Source organism: Ammospiza caudacuta, chromosome 9 (assembly GCF_027887145.1).
Source record: "Ammospiza caudacuta isolate bAmmCau1 chromosome 9, bAmmCau1.pri, whole genome shotgun sequence".
Lineage (NCBI taxonomy): Eukaryota > Metazoa > Chordata > Aves > Passeriformes > Passerellidae > Ammospiza > Ammospiza caudacuta.
The window spans coordinates 11558304-11567280 of NC_080601.1; the positions used below are offsets into that span (position 1 = coordinate 11558304).

Here is an 8977-nt window from a genome sequence, read left to right on the forward strand (position 1 = left end):
CTGAGGCAGCTTTGCCAAGTGCCTGGGGACAGCAGTGCTGCCTGGGGTGCAGTGTTCATGAGCTGTCCATAGCAGCAGCAGGGAGAGAAGCAGCCTCTATCCCCTTTCAGTGATTGCAGCCTGCACTTTTCCAGGGCAGGACATGGATGGCAGTGCTGGAGCAGAGAGCCCCAACAGGCAGGGAAAGCAGTGCCAGCCTTGGTGCACATCTGAGCCCCAGAGAGCCTCCTGGGAATCCTGACAGCTTCGCAGCAAGGTGAGGAATACAAGAACCAGCATAGGTGCTAGAGGTCTATTCCCCTAATCAAACAGATGTAAATGAAGTAAATGAGATTGAGACTGCCAACAACACTGTTTTGACTATTGAAAGTTAATAGGTTTAGCATATAAAATCAAATTTTAGATTAAATTAGGATTTTTATCAAAAGTGCAGTATCTCAATGCATTAGATAACTTAGCTGTGGAGGTCAGGGCTTTGCTTTTGTTGTGACATTTGATCCAAAAGCCAGTATTTCAAATGGGGGCACAAAAGCTCTCCTTCAGGCCTGCAGGTAGCTAAAGTGACAGTTCTGTGCCCAAGTCACAGCAGAGGTTCAAATTTCTGCACAGCCAATGTAACCTGGGGTGTTTTCCTTCACAAAAGCTAAGTGATCATGATCCTGGATATTATTTACCTACTTGGGAGTAGTTATTTAAGAAATAATAATTAGGCACATTGAAATAGTTAAGATATATAAGTAGTTTATGTTAATGTAATACTTTTAAACTGACATCAACAATGTTCATATCAAGCCCATTTTCGACTGCTAATTATTTGAGTCTGAGTGTATTTTTGTGTGTGTAGGTGTGGGGAGAAGTGACTGGAGCTAACAACTGCAGGTGCTCCTGTAGTGAACGTGCACTACAGAACGTGATGTCAGACAGAATTAAACCCTTCTGGTACTGTGGGGCTTGTCTCAGTGTTCCTTTGAATTTAATTATTTAAATGACCTACTGTTGTTCCTAAATGAAATATTTAAGCTTTCTAAATGGCTGCCATCCTGGTTTAGTTGTCGAGGTAAAGGTGATTGGCACTGACAGAAGAGCTGAGTTGGATGCTGGTGTTGGGGGGGCTCTCAACTCCTGTTTTTTAGAGATTTTCTCTATCTCACTGTTTTCTTAGTGCTGCCACCACTGTGAGGGCCAGCCCAGCACCCCAGTACTGCACAGGCATTTCCATGGACATTGGTTTGCAGTGTCCTGGCTGGGCAGAAGAGTTCCTGGGGCCATCTACCACCTCTGGAGGCACCACAAAAATGAGTATGTTTTCTACATTACCTGAAATTTCTCAGTCTGTGTTTTTTGCTTCTCTAATGTTTAATGAGATAATGAAGGAAAGTCACTAGGTGAAGAGAGGCAACCAAAGTAATGCATCCTTTCTTTGATTTGCATGGAGCTAGGTGTGAATTTTATGCATCTTTTCTTCCAATTACAGGGGGGTTGTGTAGGTAATTTCAGAGTCCTGAGGCACTAAGGTTACCCTGCATGCAAGAACTTAAATTTTAAATGAGGAACTAATAAAATTGAGAACCAATTTATTGCCACCACAGTGCTGAACAGAAAGGGCTGGGAATGTCAGAAGCACGTTTGTTGCAAGCCTTTAGTTTTTAAAAGACAGATATTTACGTTCTAGATACAGGTTTTCTGATTTGGGGTTTTTGGGGTGTCTCTTGCATGCACCTTAAAACTTTTGAGAGCATGTAGGAAAGAAAGCAATTATTTTAAAAATGATTTCTTAAAAATGAAGACAGTCGCATTTTCTTGAGTATAACATGAGAAATTCTAGTGAATAACATGAAAAAAATCTAGAAATTATTTAGGCTTTATGAATCATTTTAGTTATTCATAAAGCCTAAATAATTAGTCACTCTTGTTTGCAAGCAGACTGGGAGGCAACACACACTGCATAACTAAGGTTAGAATTCTGTTGTAGGTATTAAGTAGCATGAACACATTTGTGAAATGTTTTCTTAAAAGTCCACCTTGTGCTTTTAACAGCACACACACATCACATATTTCTTCTCAAATCTTGTATCATCAAGCACAGATTACATGATAGCAGAATTTAATAGTAAGAGCAAATGAATATTTTTAAGCCCTTTCATTTGCTGGCCACGCTGCTTTAGCCCATGTTCCTCGTCAGATCTTCAGCAGACACCTGAGTGTGAGCTCAGGAACAAGGCAAGGACAGACTGATGTCCCCGAGTACTCTACCATCCATTAGGGATTTATGGCAGCTAATTTCTGAGCACACCTGCCATCTTTTGGCTTCTGTGTCCTCTGTGGTTTTTGTTTTTCTCCATGGCTGTGCCTTTTGCTTTTGACTCTCTGCGGCCTTTCGGCTGCAGCTTTTGAAAAGCAGAGCTTTTTCTCAGTGCAAATTCACCACACCAGGAGAAGAAATACTTTTGTTTGTTTTGAAACTAGCAACCATCTGCTTATATTCTTCTTCTATTGTTCTTAACCACTGCTTTAGAGATAGGGATGACTGATCCTGACACACACCTTGGCCAAGGCCCAGATTTTGCCATCCTCTTCCAAGTCCTGTTCAGCCACACGAGTGGTCTTGTTAACTCAGTCCATCAAGGTGGATTTCTGATCATCCTTTTAGCCACCTTTTGTTTCTCTACACCCTTTTATGAGATGATAAAGAAGGAGGAAAGCAGTAAAGCAAGCAGCAAATCTCTGCTTCACTTGATGTAAGTGAAGCAGAGATTTATGTGCTGCCTAATGATGGCTTGTCTCTGTGCTCTGTGCCCAGCACAGGATTGCTCGTGTCAGTTTTCCTTTATTCTGTTGTTGTTTCTCTGTTAGCAGTGTGCTGAAGCTGCCCTAAAGATGGCTTTTCCTGGTCATTACAGAGGTTACAGAGGGAGCCTTTCCATATGAAAAGCTGTCTGGAGGCTGAGGGTAAAGGTTTCCCATGCTCATTTCTGCCGCTGAATTTCCTCAGCCATTCTTTTTTATATCTGAAAAATAATTGTCTTTTAATCATTTAGGAGTCACCAAGTCTGTGGTTCTTTCTGTGGTCCTGAACATGTGCTCCTCTCCTTTGAGAACAGCATTTACTGGTGTGAGCAGTTGTCATCGCCTCCCTGTTAAGCCCCTTGAGCCTGTTCTCCAAGATCTGGCCTGGAACTGGTAAAAAATCAGAATGGCACAGAGCCTGGCATTTTCCAGTTTGGGATTTTTCCAGTTTGGGATTTTTCCAGTTTCTGTTCCCTGGGCAGTGTTTAGGGCAGGGCTGGCTGCTGAGGCCCTTTCCCTTTTCCTCTGGGTCTGAGCAATTGGTGTCCAGCTCTTGGTCCCACCTCCAACAGCTGTGTCAGTGTCTTTGTTCTTTCCCCAGTCCCCACCCCAGGTTAGTGCTTCCAGCACAGAACCTCATTAACATTCTCCCATATCATCAGAGATACCAAGTAAGAATTTATTTTTCTGGTGGGAAGTCAAATATGCGCTAAAAAGAGATGAGAACCAATTGTGAGTATTTTAAATCAAAAAACCTGCTAGAAATGGGACAGCAGTATCCTGTTGCCCACTTTATGGGAATTAAATATGACTCCTGACTTGTAGGTACTATTTGAGTATTTCCCTGTGCAATATGCTTGGTAATGCAACACGGACTGGAGCTCAAATACATTTTCACAGGTAAAGATTGTCAGGGAATTTTCTCTGAGAACTAAAAAATATGAGGTGCTGAAGAGCAGAGCAGCCTGTAAACCATGCAGAGACACAGCTCAAAAGTGACCAGTTTTGAAATAAAGGCCTTGCTTATTTTCATGAAATGGTTTTGTATTTATTTCAAATCTGAGGAATAGGGACACATGTGACAAATGAATGTCTTAGTAGTGTTGGGCAGGAGAATTTAATCAAACCAGAAGTACTCACCAAACTTTATAATTATGGCATCATAGTACCTTCTTTTGTTCTTAATAAACCTGGCATCTATCAGCATTTTTACACTAGGCCTTTGATTTATTGAAAATTATTTTAAATGTCGCATACTCTCAGTACAGAAGGAACAATTTCTAGTAAGACACCAAGATTGAATCACTCTGTAATTATAATAATTGTATTTACAGAGGAACAAGCTTCTCTCATAGGGAGAATATTTTAATTTGTTATGTTGTTTGTGATGTCTCATTTTTTTTCCGTTTTTCTTTTTGTTTTTTTTTTTTTTTTTTATTACTCTTAGTGAGTAGCTTAAAAAGTAAAAAGACAGAATTTTTCCCAGGAGACTGATTCTCCTCAGGCAGAATCCATATTTTAAAATGACTACCATAAATGTGATGCAGTAATAGACCTTCATCCCTAATGCAAGCACTGGCAACAACTGAGGCATCCAAGGCATCATTTACTATAATATATCTGCAGATGACTTTTTGTGGCTTTTTGTAGCAATCTGACTTCAATTCAAACCATAATCAGCTAATCACTGGCAATTTTCAGATATGACTCAAGCTAATTTTAAGACAATCTGCCTTAGTTTCATTGAACTGCCCTGGAGATGATGTTTATGTTGATGTCCATTAGTATTCCAACTGACAGTAATGTAAGCTCAACAAAAAGAAAAACCCAAAAAACCAAAACCAAACAAAAAACCCACACCCACAATAAAAAAAAAGCCTCTCTAAAATGAACAATAACAGAAAGTCTGCCAGGCTGATGTGCAGAAAATGGAAGTTTGTTTTTTGCCACCTGTGTCCCCCAGCAGGTGAGCAGCAGGATGGAGCTGTGTAAGAAGCAATGGGTCCTACAGAATGTTTACCCTGACTGGAAGGGGTACCTCAGCTCCTCTTCAGCACTGAATGCCAAAACATTTGCTGTGCCTAAAATCATGGAAACTAATAACTTACAATGTGCCTGTGATTTTTTGAAAGATCTTTAGCTTCAAACCGCAGACAACTTCCCTGCTATGCATCACTGAGGAATGTAAATGAGTTTAGAACTTGCTTGATTGAGGAGTCTTTTTCCTTGTTTTTTGCCTTTTAACCATATACTTGATTTTTTCCTCTCTTTGCATCATATAGATTTAGATATACACAACACCCCATTTGCAGAGAAATAACCCCCACAACACAGAGAGATGGGTCCTTCAGTCAAGCAGCCAGAGTGAGGTGCTGAGAGGCTGAAGTGGGCAACTAAACCAAATGAGCAGATTTCTTTCATTAAAACACTCTGTAAGTACATTAGAATGGGTAAAGCCTGTTTCTGACACTTCTAAAAATATAGGGGATGTTTTTGGCATCAGTTGCAGGGAAGGTAAACACTGAGGTCCATTTCTTGACTATTGTTAGTGCAGCAGTAACCTCACTAAGAATCAGTGGTTTGATTTCGCCACTGTGGTCAGCAAAAGCTGTTGCCATTGCTTCCTTTGCCCTCTGCGTGCCAGTAATAGGAAATTCAAGGGCTGTGGGGTCCCTTGGCCTCTGCTTGGGAGCTGGGGAGAGAAATCTCTCAGTGCCAGAGACACACAGGGTCTGTCCCTCCCAGCTCAGAGACCTCGGTGGTCTTGGCACCTCACTGTAGAGGAGGAACAAGATGGAATTATCACCTAAACCTTCACGGAATCCACAGAGAGAGGGACAGGAGAATCTTAGTGAGGTTAATGACACTTGATCAAATTTGAAAACAGCATATCACACAAAAGCCCATGAAATATGGGCTTTCAAATTTCAAATCAATCGTCACTTAAGCGGACTGAAATGAACAATAAAAAATATGACCCCAATGTGTTGGGCAATCAGATATTCAGTGCTTCATCCTGAGCAACACCAGGCACGAAACACTTCTGTGGCCATCTCCTGTTTGTATCTCCATTAACTGTGATCACTGAGGAAGTGGACCTGGAGTCATAAACAATTTTGCTCAGTGCACGAGGGTGGTGGGATGGCAACCAGAGCAATAATGCAGCTAAAAAGTGACTACAGATTAACAGAAAAATTTCAGAATGTATTTCAGAAATCAGTGGTCCTTCACCCTCAATAGTGTGTTCTGCTGGCTGCATCTCAAAAATATGAACAGCAGAAACAGGTCCACAGTAATAAAACGATTGGTTCTGTAGGAAAACTTTCATAAGGAGAGAATGTGAAATGATCCTACCTGTTTATCATGGATGAGAGAAATCAGACAGAACAAGCTCCTGCTAGACAAAGTAATTAACAGCATACTTGTTCTCAGAAAGGTCTTCTTTAACAAGATTTTAAAAAATAAAACATGATTTAATTATGGTAGGTAACTGCAGCTGTGAGGCTTGCACTGATCATATATGAGAAACACCATATTACATGATGTGTGTTGCAGGTAACATATTACACACTGTAACATAACAATTTACAGAATGCTATCTAAAATATATGTGATGTAGCATATGGCATAGAATATTCTGATGTATGATATTGGACCAAATTAATGTTTTGCAATTTTACATTGTAATTCATTATAGATGTATGTATATCCACATTACAGTACATTATGTATAATATTTACAATGAATGCACATGTAATGCTATAGGTACATGTGTGTATAAAACAAAATTTTAAATGTAATCAAATACAGACTTAATAAATTAACACCAAATTTATTTCTGCTCACAGGTAGCAAATATATAGAAGAGAAATAAAAGAAAGGAATTTGAGGTGAATGAGAAGAAACTCCATAGGTATATTAGATAAAATTAGGTAACCTCGATATGACTTTAGATTATGTATGCATATTTTTATAGGGTGCAGATGTTGAACTGTCTAATGATGCATATTTCAAAAATAGATGCACAAATAAAGCATGTTATTTTTGTATTTATAAAATATAAAAATCCTACACACACACAGATATCTCCATATATGACATATATAGAATAAGAGATGCCATCATGCTCTACAGATATTTGACTTGATATAAAAAGCAATTTTTCCCACACAGGTCATTCCATGACTGCCCATTAGGAAGGAGTTTCCTGGATAACAAGATGGAGTAGCAGCAAAAATTACTGGGTTGAACAAAACTTTTTCTGTGTGTCTGAGACACACTTGAGGTAGTTTTACATTGCCACTGTCATAAAGCAGTTACAGAAGAAAGAAAGCTTCTAAGGCTCTTTTTGGGGCAGATCCCAACACTCCCAGTCCCAGCTCATGTCTGAGTGCAATGTTCTGAACGTCACTCCTTTGTCACTGCATGCTGATGCTGCAGCCAGAGGGGCAGCCTTGGTGCTGTCTGCCAGGGCATGTGGACTTGTTAAGAACATTTTTGTGCATTTGACAAGAAACTTCTGCTGCCCAAGGAGGCTCCCAGCTCCCCCATGAGCTGTGCTGTTCCCACAAAGCCCCTCCTGCCCTGGCCTGATGGGGAGGGAGGGACACTGTAGGGCCAGTGTGACTGGCCCAGGGAGTAATTTAAAATACCTTCCCTGCACATTTTGCACAGCAGCACTGCCACCTCCATAAATATTGATGGGCAGCAAATACAAGAGGAATTTGTGCAAAATGAATACATTTTAAAAGGGCTGTATAAAATATTCAGAGGAAATATGTCCAGCATGAGCTAGAGGCCCAAATCTGGGAGTTACTGGCACATTCCCTGAGCACCAAGCACCTGAGACAGGCCTTGGTGTGCAGCAGAACCAGTGCCCATAGTTCAGCACTTTGTGCTTTACAGCCCTGCCAGACTGCTTGGACCAGAGATACCCTGCTGGAAGCTCTTAAAGCACTCTCTGACTTCTGGTACTGCCATAGGTCAAAGTCAGGTATTCAATGAGACTAATGTGGAACTCCCCTGGTTAAATGGAAGAATATGAATACAGTTTTACTATTAAAATGAGAATTTTGTTCCACACTTAAGTAATTCTTCATTAAAAACACAGCCCAAGTACTAGATCAAGTACAACGGTAAAAGAGAAAGATAATCTCATGTCTGGCTCCAGTAATGCTAAGCTGTATTTTTCTGGTCTCAGCACTATCTTTTAGCAGAATTAAGATTTATTGAGCCTTGTTTGTTTCAGACAAACAATGGCTTCCCTTTCATAGCTTTTTGCTGGGGGGGAGGTATTCATTCCAAAGGTGAGGAAATGAATCAATATCCCTTCCATTGCATGTTGATTTATCTTCCTTCCTTGAAAAATGGTGAAATATTTTCATCATTTGTGTGTGTGAGGAAGGCACCCAGCTAAACCTCCAGCAGGATTAAAATTATTAACAGATAATGTTCCAAGCCATGGCAAACACAGAGGTCACAGAGCTCACCTTAGGCTGGTGTGTGGAGTATCTCAGATAAACACACACACGTGTGCAATACCTAGCAGAGCAGAAAGCAAAGTATGGGCACAGCCACTAAGCTGGCTGAAATGGGAAATCCAACAGCAGCAAAGGCCAGTGCTGTTGTTGTGCTGCAGGAGGGACAGGACAGAGTGTCCCAGCCTTCCCCATGCCCAGCTGCCCTGCCAGGGTGCAGTTCCAGCAGCCCATCCCATGGCTGTGTCACCCAAGCAGGGCTGAGGGGCCGGGTGCAGGCAGACCCCTTACCTACCTGCAGGGACAATCCCTGCTCCAAAGCCTCCAGGTGCTCTGCAGTGATCAGCACTACCACAAAGCTTCCTGGTGATGCATCTGCCTGGAAAACACAGCTGGGAATCATCTTAATGCTCATTCATTTATTAATGTGTCAGGTGGCCATGCAAACACCTGAGTGGAAGCCAGGCAAAGTCTTGAGCAAACTTCAGTTGCCTGCAGGCTAAAGTCTCAACTCAGAGTGCTCCTGGGATGGCTGGGAAGGGGGGACACAGAGACACAGTTGTCTCACATGTGCTCTTATTAGCACCCACTCCTCTAATGCCATATGGCACCTCATGCTGAGATATGCTGTAAACAAAATTGCAGAAGTCTAAATAATATTTAAGTAAAAACAGCATAGGCCCAAGTGTTTCTTGGTACAGCTGAGAGGTGT

General features: G+C 41.2%; 1 long non-coding RNA gene across 1 annotated transcript; it reads left to right on the plus strand.

Moving 5' to 3' along the window:
• Positions 1-1247: 1247 nt before the first annotated feature.
• On the plus strand, positions 1248-3723 carry LOC131561546 (uncharacterized). The gene is made up of 3 exons (XR_009275080.1): positions 1248-1299; positions 2854-2949; positions 3039-3723. It is a non-coding gene; the product is annotated as an uncharacterized LOC131561546 (long non-coding RNA).
• Positions 3724-8977: the final 5254 nt, after the last annotated feature.